A 13,680-nucleotide genomic window follows, 5' to 3' on the forward strand; every position below is an offset into this window, starting at 1 on the left:
TTCCCTAAGCTCAAAAAGTATAAATTCTCTTATTTGCTTGTATTTTTTAATGAAAAGGGTAATTATATCAATGCCATCAACTGCATGGGCAAGAAGATATAAAAACATAAGCATTGCAAACCAATTGAGTAATCTGATTCAGGTTAGTGCAATGTATGTTTCTCCTTATCTACCTAATCCTGGCTTTCCTTGGAGTCACATAGGTCATTTATTCTGACTAATGAAGGAAATAACATTGGACACCACCTTTGACAGTGAGTGCTGAGTGCCCCAGGCACAACTGCATTAACTGGGAGTGTATTGCTCATCTTGGTTTTAGTCTGCTGAAGAGTTGGAAGATAGGCTGTCAAGTACCAGGGGTGTTTCAGTGTGCTGTTTTTATTATTTCACTCTTATTTTATCTGTAGGGTAGTTTCATTGGATCTTGACTCCCTTAAAATGTGATACTTCTTGTTATAAAATGTGTCATTTTCATCAGTCCAAACCTCAGATTATCATGGGTGGGCAGTATCTGCTTTTAATCTGTATGTGATGCTGTCCTTTAAAATCCTCACCCTGTTTTTTCCCTGCTTTCAAGTATATTAGTTGCTATGGAAACAACATCAGTGTTGTGAGCTTCTAAATCTTGAATACATTTGAGTCTCTTGTTTTCTTTCCTCTTGTTTATATACAGTGGTTCTTTCCCTCCCACTCTAAATCTGCAGTTTATTTCAGAAAGTGATGCTGACCAAACTCTCATCTGCTGCTTCCCTAAAGTTAAATGCTGGGAGTCTGTAGTATCCAACCATTCTTATATCAGAGATTCTGATACTACTTTTTGTGTTTCTGCTGATCTGAGTCTGATTCTATTTGGAGAAATCAAAGATCTAAATTTTTGTGCCAGAGAGTGATAAATATCTATAGTAATTGAAAAACAAAAACTTAGACAATTGGTTTTTCTTGTATCATAGAATGGTTGAGGTTGGAAGGGACCTCTGGAGATTCTCTGATCCAACCCCCCTGCTTTAGCAAGACCATCTAGAGTCAATTGTCCAGGATGTAATCCAGGAGGCTTTTGAATTTCTTCTACAACAGAAATGCAATGCCCGCTGGCCAACCTGTGGCAGTTCCCACTCACCCTCCCATTAAAAAAGTGTTTTCTAATGTTCAGAGAGACTTTTCCATGTTTCAGTTTGTGCCTGTTGTCTCTGATCCTGGATACTACTGCATGCAGTAGTCCCTAACTCTGGAGTTAAAGGCTCCTTGCACAGGGAAGCCCAGAGCCAGACACAGTTCTGCACTCTAAAGGGCTGGCCTCACCAGCACTGTGGAGAAGGATCACATTCCTATTTGCATATTTCACCTTTTCTCACTCTAGTGTGAAGTCTAGTTTAAGTTTCTATGATAAACTCGTAATGTAAGTGAGGTACCTGATGGAAAACTGGCAGCAGACCTTTTAGTATAGTCATGTTTTGTAATTTTATACCTATTGCTTGAACAGTACTCAAGACCAAAACTTAAGACAGAGTTGAAAGTCAGTTCAGGCTAAAAGGAAGTGAGTGTTAAATTAAGTTTAAGATGACAATCCATGGCCACACCAAATGAGAAGGCAATTGTAATCTAGAAGTACTGTAACAAAAAGGCTGATTCACTTCCTAGAATAAAGGATATATCTGGCAGGTGGTCTGCTAAAGTTCCTAATGTTTTATCCTCTAGAGAAAAAAAAATAAGCTACCAAAAAAGTACAATTGTTAACCTCTAAGTGGAGGTAGACGCTGCTATTTGTTTAAGCAATTCTGGAATGCTTTGGCATTGTTTCACTTCCTAGCACAAAAGAAGAAATGACCTCTTCATGAAAAGAATGCAGTGGATAAACTGGTGGCTACCTTATCAACCCTGCTATTGTAGTTATGCCAGCCAGACATGTTAGCGTGACTTAGACATACCCTGCTATGGCATTTACACTTTGTCAGAAGTGTTTTGAGATTGATTTGTGACCTCATCTGGCATAGAGAGATGCTGCCAAGTTCTCAGAATTGATAAAATTTAAGTCCCCTTTCCAAGTTTATTTAAAATTTCCTGTCTTCAAAGAACTTGGAAAAATATGGTGGTTTGCTACCTTTATCATACTTCTTTGCTCTGATGTTCCCATTCATCTGCATCTTATTGCTTCTAGCAAATGATAATCTGGAATACCACAGCATTTCTTTCTGGCATTTCTTTCTGATACTTTTGAGCTTAGGTTTTAAATAGTAAATTTTCCAGGGGGAAATATGGAGGTAAGAAAATGCTGAATTCAAGATGTGTGGAGTCTAACTGTAGTGAAGGGCAGATCTTAAAATATTCTCTGGTTAGGTCTGAGGAGAGTCAGCGACAGATTGGACTAGCCCAACATGCTCTCTATCACATAATAAGCCAATCTAATCAGGCAAGAACAACTCTTTTGAGATGAGGGCCACAAGTATGGTCATGTCTAGGGAAGTGCTCTCTATTTTTAGTAAGCTGATTCTCAGCATTGTGCAATGTTGAAAGTAATGGGTGGGGGAGCTGGAAAGAGATCATTTGGGGTTGATTTTGTTACTTAATTTCTTCTTTGTTTTTCCTCTGCCCGATGGAATGAAATTAGATTGGTCAGAGGTATATTAAGAAGAATACTTGCTTTTTGCTGGGTAGTAGTGCAAGGGGTAGGAAAATACAACAAAATGCAGGTGGCTGAAAGAGATTGAGGCTATAGGGGAAAAAAGAATATAGATATGGACAAACAAATCTTTAAAAAAAAAGCGTAACAACCCCCATCCTAATTATTAGCAATGACTCAGCTATCTCTAGATAGTTCAAGTTGTACAGAAATAGAACAGTTTGAATTGATTCTTGTTGGTTTAGGTCTTTGTGCCAAATAGACCTGAGGAGGTCTAGGTCAGTTGTAAAAGTCTCTTGCAAAGCATTATCAAGAATTGTGGGCAGCATGTGAAAATCAATGTTCCTGCCCCATTTTTTCACTGACAAACTCTTCTTCCTGCCATTTTTTTTCCATTTCTCACGACTGATATTGTAGTTAGATTAGATGCTAAGAATTTTTTCTCAAAATGGAGGGGAGGAATGCATACTCCTGTTGGAGTACGAAAGAACAGCCCATGAAATGGTATGAAGCAGTCTTTGGAAATGAAGGGACAGCAAATTGGGAATACCAGGGCCTGAGGCTTTCTGGCAGCTGCTCTCAAGGAGTTAAAAGCAGAGGCAGTGATTTAAGGAAGAGGAAGTGATGCAGTTCAGGAGGACAGTGGAAATAGCCCTGGGATGAGGCTTCAGGTTTGAGGGAAGGAGAAGGTGATGAAGGATAACAATAAGGGGTAGGTAAAAGTTTCAGATTTATGTACCAAAAATGGAGGAAAGAGGAGGCTTGGAGACTGATAGCTTATCTTCCTAAATATCGAAAAGTGATGTTTGAGAAATACTCACAAATTTTCAGCATAGAGGAGTTGGCTGTTGGTGCCTAAGCAGGGGGAATAACCTTTGTCCTGGATATTTGTTCATTATGCTTCCTCTATAAATTCAATATGTGAGGAACCTCTTATTGAGAAGTTAATAAAATTTTCACTTAAGAATTCTGTTTGCCCTACTCTTGGAGAAAAGATGAGAAAACAGTTCCTTTTCATTATGTAGCTATCAATCTCAAGTTTATATTTCTCTACACAAGTGTAGAATTTGCAATAAGACTTCAAAACGTATGCTGCCAAGTTTGGTTTTCCAATAGAGTGGGAAGCATAAAATTTCTAGCACTGTCAGCAATTCAGGCCTCTGCACTGAGTCTGGAATTTGATGTTCACAGGAACTCAGGCTTGTAGGGTTCTCCAGTTCATAACAGAGGCAAAACTTGCTTTTTTGGGTTCTGGAAACTAGGTGGCCTGGGGTGCTCTTCAGGACTTCATCTGAACTCTTGCTTAGGGCTATGAACTAATGTAGTTATTAAATGGAACTGTTAGCACATGAAACAATCAGGACTGGAAATCTTTCAAGTACAAATTGAACAGATAAACTATTAATTGTCTTGACAATATCCTTGGCATTTTCTGAAAGCACAGTGCATTTCAGCAGCAGTTTCTGATTTTTTTGTTTTGCTTTAGGTCACAGTTGACCTCTTGGTGCTATTTCCAAAATTCTGAGGATGACTTTAAGACGCTTCCTTTCTGTATGCTAGTTTTGTTTGAAGGCTTGCTATTTTCTCTTAAAACTGCATGTTTAAGCATTCATTTTTGGGAGCACATTGAATATTAAGTCTTTTTGAGCTCAGGTTCACATTTCTTCTCTCAAATACCATCTTAAAGATCTGAAAATGGAATATTTATCCATACTATAGTTCTCCTGATTTAAAATCTGCTCAATACCATAAAAATTGAGGTATTTTCTTGGGATAAGTGGAAACAAAGTTATATATGTGTTATAGTGTGTGTGTATATATATATACATGTGTATAGCTTTTTAACTTATATAATGCATTAAATAATCCAATTTCATAGCCAAGCAAACAGAAAAAAAGAGTCTATTTTAGATTCTTTTTTATCTTACTTAAAATGCAGCAGAAATTATTCCAAAACTGTATGTCCAAACAGCTAGAAAGTACCTTAATTTAATTTTTTGTAATATTTTGTATTTGAGGCAGTTATACTTTCACTGTTGCCTTTTTACTAAATTACATCAGAAAGTAAAACACTAAATGTAGGATAGGAAATAGTGTGGAAATTGCTCCAGGAATTCACTAGTATTTTTAACCCTGGTATAAAACATGAGGGAACTAGTCTTATTAGGTTAAGGCTCTTTCATCTCTAATTAATTACAAAAGGGCTTCAGGGTTTCCTTTTAAAATTTTTAAATATTTGCTTTTAAGAAAATCAAAGTTAGTTCTCTCTTCTCTGCTTTTTCTATGGCTGTACTCGTGGTGAGGAATGTGTCTTAAAGGGCAACTGTGAATAAAAGAATATATTTCCTGTGGTAAGAATTTCCCAAATAGACTCAGGAAAATGTTTCTGCAATGCTCTTGTGATTGTTTTATTTAAATGCATGACACACCTTAAATACTTAACTCATTGCTCTATTCAATCTAGATAGAATTCTCTGTCAGCATCTTTGCCAAGTATGTCACTGAATCCACAGTACAGAAAAATTCATCAGAGTTGTTATTGGTGAGAACCTGAAAATACAAAGCCAATAACTGGAGTTGCACTCAGTGTTCAGTAGTTGGAGAAGCTGAGAACAAGTTTGCCCTTGGATAAAATGAACTCTTTTTATTCTGAATTCCAGTTTTCTCGTCTGCAGGTCGTGTCTCAGGCAGTTAATTATAGTAATGTCTTTGGAACTGGATATCAGTGCTTTTTTTCATAGGCTTGTCTTCACCTGGTACCTTGGAAAAATAATGTTAACCACCCTGTACTTCAGCACACCACCTACAGGTATTCATTGTTTTACCTACTGCTTTGCATTCAAGCAAGCAGACCAAACAGTATTAGAAAAACAAAAACCAGTCTCTTTAATTTTGAGAACTTTGATAGATGATGATTGCTTTGTGATTATAACAGTCCAATTTGCCTTTATAAGTCTTTCTCATTTCAATGTACCATCAAGTGATTACAGAATTGAATGAGGGTCAGAAAGATGGGTAATTGTTAATGATATTCAGGATGGATGAACACTAGGTGTTTTCCACAGGAATAATTTCAATGCCATGCAATAAATGAAATGCTGATTTTAATATAGTAATTGCTTCTTAACTTAGGATCTACTCTTTTGATATTTCCTGTCCAAGAGTGACAATGCCTTTTAATATGTTACTGTTCATGCTTTTAAAACAGTGTTAGAATGCAAATTAATTATTCATAAACCAATGAATTTTAATGAATTGTATGCAAATCACAGTTCTTGAGTTGATTTAGGAATTAAATGTTGCCTTGACTGATGTATATGTTTTATATTGTATGGAGCTGGTTTGAGAGAGCTGCCAACCAGTTTGTGAAGGAAAATAGCAGGACAGGCTAAACTACAGTGGTGAATGATGTGCTGATACAAGTATTTAGAGATAAGGCTGAGAATAATGTTACTTCTGTCCCAAAACTGAAAACTTTTAGCGATATTCTGGTGAAGAATTGGTGAATACTAGTTTTCTTTCAGCCCTGATTGCTCTGGTATGAGCAACTGTTCTCCAGGTACCAGAGGTGAGATCAGGAAGCTCATTTGAATTAACGTGGGAGTAGGATTTGAGCAAAGATACCAAATAATGTGTTCTATTTTCAGCTCTGTTCTAATACAGCAGGCAAGTGGTTATCTTTAAGCACTTAAATACTCATTGTAGGGTCAGTATGACTCTATGCCTTGCGCTTGCATTTTTGTGTAAGGGGAGCATGCTAGCAGCCCCAGTTTCAGCTGCCTGGTTCTGGAGCTTTCCTAGAAGCACAGATAGCAGTGTAACTGAGCTTGTGGGGGGGACTACCAGAGGTTACTCAGTCTCACAGCTTCACTGTGGGTCCAGTTCACATCCTTTGGCGTCATGGTTTTAGTGGGTTTTGCCGGAAGAAATTTTAGGACTGTGCAGAGCATGCATCAGAAACTGTTTCAAGGACTTCTGTGGAGCTTTTAGGTAAACCCAGGTTAGCTTCTCACAATTGTGCTTCAATTGTTTGCTGAGTTGGAGACATAATCTGCACTTGGGTTAAGCCTCTTCTAATTTCTGCCTAATCACTTATGAAACTGCAGAGAAGGAAAGGTTGCATGTACTTGTACTTTGTTAAGTCCTATGAGACACTGCAGGAAAAAGCTCCATCAGCCTTTTCTGGCTAAAAGTGTGCCTGCATTACAGACAGAGTTCTAGACCCCTAAATATTGAATTATTAACTTGAAATCTTAAAACACATTTTTATTAAAAAAAAATCAAACACATTTTAATGGATATACTTCTACTGTACTTTCAGATGCCTGCATATGTTTAGATACAGAGATATGGACAAACAACCTGAAACCTTTCCAAGCTGTAACATATTGTTTAAAAACTCATGGCCTCTATGTTTCCAAAAGCTATTTTAGCCTGTTTGTGGAGTGTATTGTGATAGAAACTACACTTAGTGCAATAAAGTGATAGAAAACCTGTTTGAGTCTTCCCTTACTGTAGAGCATTTTTCATCTTTTTTTAAGTCAGCCACTGTATTGGTGCATTAAAAAGAAAGATGGATGTGCAGTCTGTCTCATGTCGCTTATTAACAAAAAAAGTTAGTGAACCAATCATGGTGAAACAGTGCTCTTGTAATGCAGGCTGGTTTTGTTTTAATACTTAGTATGTAAATAATTACTCCAGTAGTTTAATGTTTTCCAAGCAAAAGCTTCAGAATTTGGTTGCCTAATCAGCAGACATCCCTTTTTGATCAAAAATGAGTGTTGAACAGTAGTCATGGCACCAAAAGTATGTGTTTGAGTCACAGGAGCAGGGAATACTTTCACCACATTCTAGAACAGACTCACCCTCAGCTGCAGTTTGAGAGAAAGATCCACCCATCCTTTTTAAGAAGGCTAAGAGACAAAGAAACAAGACTAAATTAGCATTTGTGTAGAAGCACCTGTATAAATATACTGGAATGTTTCAGCTCCAACACCTCAGAATTCTAAACAGAATTTACTTACTTGTTTCCTTGTGAGCCCTTCCCAGGTCACTTTCACAGAGCTCAGTACTCACTTTCAGAGAAATTTACACAAGGAAAAGAGGGTGAAGAAATGTGTAAAATCCAGTCAAGTGGACCTTAGTTCTCTGCCCAGGACTCCACAGTGACACCACTGTCCATGGATCCTGAGAGCAGCAAATTCAGTTGGAGGGCTGGAGCAGCAGAGTTTTGTCTACAAGTTGTACTCGGAGGCAAAAAATCTGCTGTAGCCCTAGAAAAGTAAAGCTGGACAAGGAAATGCAATTATTTCACATATGTATTAAGTCAATCCCTGCTAGCAACTGGGAAGTTCTGACCAATACTCATTACTCTTGGGTATGAAATGCAGTATCCTTGCTTAGATACATTTAATGCTTCTAAATGACTTTTTGAGAACTTTAGGCTGATGGATGTTGCTTGTGCTCTCTACCTTATATTCCTGACTCCTTAGGCAGTTGAGATAAATGCTCATGACAGGTCTTGAAGAGCAGAATTTTTTATGAGCAGTTTTAAATTCTTCACAAATATTTCATTTTCTTCCTACTTCCAACTGAAAGGGAAAAAAACCCCAAACAACGTGTTATTCTAAATAGAATAAAATTGCACGGTAATTTCAATGTGCAACCTTTGAAAGTTGCATAACAAGCAGCAACCTTTAACCTTTAAGAATTGTGATGTCAGGGATTAGGTTACTGTGAATGAATGGGGACTTAGGCTTTACTGTTGAAAAACCAGCTGACTATTGTATAATGGCTATCCCCACTGTCTATTTCCTAGGTAAGGACGATTATTTACCCCGAGTGCTTACACAGTTCCCTGTGAGTTTTGGCGCTTCGCTTTGGCGCAGAGCGGCGCTTGCCCGGCCGCGCTGGCGCGGTGCTTTGCAGCCCGGGCTGGGGGCTCGGAGCGCGGCCGGTGCCCGGTGCCCGGTGCCCGGTGCCGGTGCCCGCTCGGTGCGGGCGCTCCGCGGGCGCGGTGCCGGGCGCCGGGGCGGGCCGGGCCGCTGTTGGCTGTTGCCATGGCTCCGGCAAGCCGGGGGAGCCCAATGAGCGCTCTGCGGCGCTGCCGAGGGGACCAGCCATTTTGCTTATGGGAAAGAAACAATGTGACATATTCTGCTGTGCTATACCGGGGAATAAACAACAATCCCGTCGGGGGACGCAGAAGAAGCGGGCATATTAGTGAGTAATGCGGGCGGCGGAGCGGGCCCGCCAGCTGCCATTTTGACAGGCTGCCGCTCCCGCCGCCGCTCGGGGGAGGCGGAATGCGGGGCGATAATGCTGCATATCTGCTGTCAGGCGGCGGAGCGGGGGCTTGTCCTGTGAAGGCAGGGCTCCTCCGCGCTGCTGTCTCGGCAGCTCGCTAGCCGCCGCTCGCAGCCCAGCCGGGAGCCAGGGCCGGGAGTCGCCGCTCGGAGCGCGGCTGGCGCCGGGCGCGGCGCTGCCAGGAGCAGGTGTGCGGCTCGGCTCGGCTCGGCCCGGCCCGGCACGGCACGGCCCGGCGCCGCTGCGGCTCCCGGGCTGCTCCCGCCGGGCGAGCTGCCGCCGCCGGAGCCGGCCACAAAGGGAGCGCTGTGCGCCTCGGCTGCTGCGGGAGAGGTACCTGGGCACGGGCGGGCGCGGCTCTGGGGCACAGCCGGGCGCAACTTCGTGCGGGAAACAGGCTGCTCTCGGTGTCTGTGCCTTGGCTTCGGCCCGTGGCTGCTTTAGGGTGGTTGCTGAATTCATTGATCTCACCGCGTTGTCCTTAAACGTTTCGATGTTAGTGTCGTTCCGTATGGTTGCTGATTCAGAAGGATGCTTACAATAGATGATAAATTTTTAGTAGATAATTCTACTGAAAGGCAAGGATTATATTTTTGTTTGGATTGTCATTGTGTTTTTTATTATCAGGATAGCGTGGGTGAAATACAATATTATAGAACAAGTGAGCCTGTTTGCCTTACATCACGGAGTTCATCACTAGTAGATTCCATGCATTGTGCTCAGCCACCGCGTTAGATTTAAATTGTCCAACTGCTGCTGTGCAGTATGTAGGTCATAATAAAAAGCAGCTTTTTCACCAGCTTTCAATGGACTGCATGCCCCAGTGCTGTGGTTGATTAGTTTGTGGTGCTTGTGCTGTTAAGAGCAGTGGTATTAAAGCCAGCTCACACCTCCTTTTTAAAGATATCGCACGTTCCGTGCTAGACAGAGCACAACACACCCATTGTGTCCCTCCGTTTGGCGTTCAATAAAAGGAAGGAAACGAGCACTCCACATGGAGTACCAGCACATTAATAGCACAAGACGGTTAAACTTTATTGAACAATCCCAGGGATTCTGAGATAATCTACTGAAGATACAGACAATAAAAACACCGAGACGTATACCAGGAACTAGTAGAAATGGGAGAGGTCTTTTGATAGGGACTGTTTGTTAATGCTGGAGATTTTTCACTGCAAAATGAATTGTTCTGAGTAGTTATTAATCACAACACATTTGCTGTAGTTAAACCTGGGTCAATAAAACCTCAATCCCTCAGGACAGATAACGTTTCTATTTAAAGTAGTATTTTCCTAACTACCAACTGTATTCTTATGCATTAATACAATTTCTGAATTCTCTTACAATGAAATGCATTGTATTATTCTGAAAACTGATCTAAATGTTGTGATTCACTTTGCATCTATAGAAAATGAGATGATATTTTGGTTTTAAGCCTTCTTTAATATTTATGTGGATTTAAGTCCCACTGAGATGAGCCATTTGTTTGGACAGTTGAGTGGGCATGAAATCAAGAATTCAAGGTCTGGTATCTTTATAGTTAAATTAGTAACCAGCACTCTGTAACTAGGAGCCAAATTCCAGTGTTGTTTCTGTATATATCCTGCAAAGGCATTTGAACAAGCATGATCAGCAACTATCCCCCAAGTGAGGCACTGCATTTGGAAACAGCAGTATATAATTGAATAGCTACTATGTGTTCTCCCCATGAGAAAAGCTCCCTCTTTGAACCATTTCAGGATTCTGTTTTTTGGTGAATGCACACACACCAAGTTCTTTATGCCTCTGTGCAGGGGTCATACGCTAAGTGGTTTGGAGAAGTGCCTTCATCTGTGATCTAGAAAGTGGAAGTGCCTTTACAGTGTGGCACAGCATTAATATTTATGATTGTGTCTGTAATTATGAGGAAAATTATAAACAAGCAGAGCTAGTATTTAAGATGTTGGTAAGTCTTTAACAAAGAGGGAGTTTTTGTTACAACAATAAGAAACATGGATGTAGCAGTATACAAAGTAAAGGATCTTGTAGTTCAAGGTGAATTGATTCTCACTGTGGATTCTTCTCACTATGAAGAATTTATGGTTTGAGGAAAACAAGTGAAGACTAGCAATGACTAATCAGTAAACAGTGTGCACCCATTAGGTGCTGATAGATGCATCTTATTAGTCATTATTATTTAAACCAATATTCTGTGCTCTTTCCATTCTGCTTTTCTCCTTTTGTTATTTTTGTCATATCGATTCCCAGCTTCCCTCTGCTTCCTTACTGTCTCTTTGGCAACATCTGATCCCATCAGAGCTATTTGTAAATCAAATCGGTGACTGTCAGTAGTGGTCATGGAGGTACTGCAATAGAATCTGATGTGGAGGAAGAATTTAAATGAGTTAGAGGTAAGAAACAGCAACCAAGTAATGAGTGCATCCAGTGCAAACTAATTCCACATCATGTAAGTTTTAAGGGCCTAGAATTGGGTCACTGATGTAGAAATCAAATGGGCATGCATGGAGAGGGACATTTTTTCTTTTCATGATGATTTGAAGTGTATTTATAAACAAAAGGTTTACAAGACCTTGACAATAATATGACATAGGACAAATTGCAAAGTTTGGTATTAGAAATGGTAGCGTAGAGTTCTAGTTGAAGTCTAGAAGTTTTTCAGGTTTCAGTGGAGCCGTGTTTTTTATCAAGAGGTGATTATGCATTATTGGAAAGCCTCTAGGTTATCCAAAGTCAGGCTCTCTTGGTCAGCAGAGATGTAAATAACATCAGCTGTTGTGCTTTAACATTACAGTCGCTTCAAACGTTTTTTAGACAGATGACCTTAGAAGGTGACTCTGGGTCCATGTGTAGCTCTTAAACAGAATACCAACAAAGCAAACCCATCAGATTAATCCTAAAATGCAGTGTCATAGTAGCAGGTGCAAGCAGTAATAGAAATAAGAGACCAGGATGACCGAAGGAGGTAGGATGAAGTGGTGTGGCAGCTTATTTCGTATGCTCTTTGTTTAAAATAATCAGGTTTGAACAAACAGTGATAAGCATCCACCAGTCATGGGGTGTGTAGAGCACAGTAACCTTATAAGAGCTCGTGTGGAAATGTGTTGTCTGTCCTCAGTCTGTGGACTCTCCTCAGTGTACTTACAGACATGACCAGCCTGTGAGCAGCAATACAGAAGGGATGTGCCCAGGGAAGACACAGTCATGGAGCTGGATATGTTGTATGATGTTACACTGTGAAATGGCTGAATGTCACTTCTGCACCTGAAGGATCAGGTATTGAATGTAATACATCAATTATGTGGTTGTGTCTGGAGTGCACAGCCTCCCTCAGGTGTGACCTTGGAACAGTACCTCTGCTCCAGTGAGGCTGTCTGAACAAAAATAGAAATAAAAATTGTCACTTTCTACCTGTTTGTAAACTAGAATTGTACAAACGTATTCTTTATTATTGTGTCCTACTGCTCTGATACCAGTCATTTCTCATGTCATTATTTCCTATTGGATTAAGCATGTTACTCTTGCTAGTCTGAATTTCCTTTCTTTACTGCTGTATGTAGCATGTAGCTCCCTCTGTGAGAGAAGACTGTGCCATAGATGCTCTGTGTTCATTTTTATTCAAATAGTCTTGTGTCTTTTCATAAAAGTGTTTTGACCAAAGCTGACCTTTCTGGTATTATGGAGCTTCTTAACATTTAAAAGCTAAAACAAAAACTAGAAAGACTTTCAAAGGCACTGATGTAATGGAAAAGTTCATGTATGGGAGGGAAAAGGGAGAGAAGTAAGTACTTAAAAGGGCAACATGTATCTTGGAGTACAGGCATGCTAGATGACAACATTTTAGATCTACTCTTGCTTTCAGTGTTTTTGAAGCATGTAATGTATTTTTCTGTTCAGATGTATTGTTCCATAACAGTGGTACATCATAGCTAATGCTGCTGAGAAGTAGGAAATTCCAAAGGCGGACCCGTTTCTTCTGTTATTTCTAACTTCTTTCCCTAAATAGATTGATTTTTTTGGTCTTTCTGTACTGAATACAGATAGTGTTCTGACTCATCCACCCTTAAAAACCTCACCAACCACCATCAGGGGGTTGAATAGCACAGATGTGGTTCTGTGTTCTTAAGTAACCTGAGTAACATAGTGCACTTTTAAAGAGGTGATATTGAAGGTCCTGAGTCGCAGAGAATAGTGGGAGAAACACACTAAAAGGAAAACAAACATTCTTCCTCTCAATCGTTACTATGATCAAACTATACACCAAGCTTTTTCATTAGCCTTTTCATATAACAGCTGTTAAATAATGCTGAGAGATAGAATGATGAAAGCTTTACTTCTGTTAAGGGTACTCATCTTGCATTTTATGTACAAGTATCAAAGCAGTGTACAACTGAACTGTTTGTCAGGTACCTAAAGCTATTCTTAGTTTAGCAGCAGTGGCTTATTAACTAAATTTATCCACAAGCATAGCAGCTTTACTTTTTTGCTTCTTCAGGACCCTAAAGAATATGCAGGAATGCATGATGAAACCAAATGGAAATGGAATCAGTGACTGCAGTTCTCACAGCTGAAAATCAGATTCATTGACTTTTATGAAAATAGTAAAATGTATTGATTTCTAAGGGTTGCATTTAGTTGTAGGATGATGAGTTATGCTAATCAGAAATCAGTAGTTATGACTGAAGGTCAAAATAGGTGGAAGGGTCTTTGTGTTTTTTCAAACACAAAGTTTACTCTTAAACATGTCTGATTCCTTAATG

At 39.9% G+C, this 13,680-nt stretch overlaps 1 protein-coding gene and 1 long non-coding RNA gene across 35 annotated transcripts in view; one reads left to right on the top strand and one right to left on the bottom strand.

Moving 5' to 3' along the window:
• SORBS2 (sorbin and SH3 domain containing 2) overlaps positions 1–13,680 on the top strand; it is a 163,308-nt gene that overhangs the window by 9,272 nt on the left and 140,356 nt on the right. For 17 of the 34 annotated variants that reach the window (XM_063156023.1, XM_063156032.1, XM_063156035.1 and 14 more), the window contains exon 1: positions 8,679–8,839. The exons of 2 other annotated variants lie outside the window; for them this stretch is intronic. The gene's annotated coding sequence lies outside the window, so the exon portion shown is untranslated. Of the gene's footprint in view, positions 1–8,678; positions 8,840–9,166; positions 9,257–12,087; positions 12,197–13,680 lie in introns of those variants that run through there. 15 more of the 34 variants (XM_063156049.1, XM_063156050.1, XM_063156057.1 and 12 more) reach the window with 4 other exon arrangements.
• Positions 5,036–7,877, bottom strand: LOC134418962 (uncharacterized). The gene is made up of 3 exons (XR_010027902.1): positions 7,642–7,877; positions 7,483–7,530; positions 5,036–5,167 (listed from the first exon to the last, which is right to left on the bottom strand). It is a non-coding gene; the product is annotated as an uncharacterized LOC134418962 (long non-coding RNA).

The sequence above is a fragment of the Melospiza melodia genome, chromosome 5 (genome assembly GCF_035770615.1).
Source record: "Melospiza melodia melodia isolate bMelMel2 chromosome 5, bMelMel2.pri, whole genome shotgun sequence".
In the NCBI taxonomy this organism is placed as follows: domain Eukaryota; kingdom Metazoa; phylum Chordata; class Aves; order Passeriformes; family Passerellidae; genus Melospiza; species Melospiza melodia.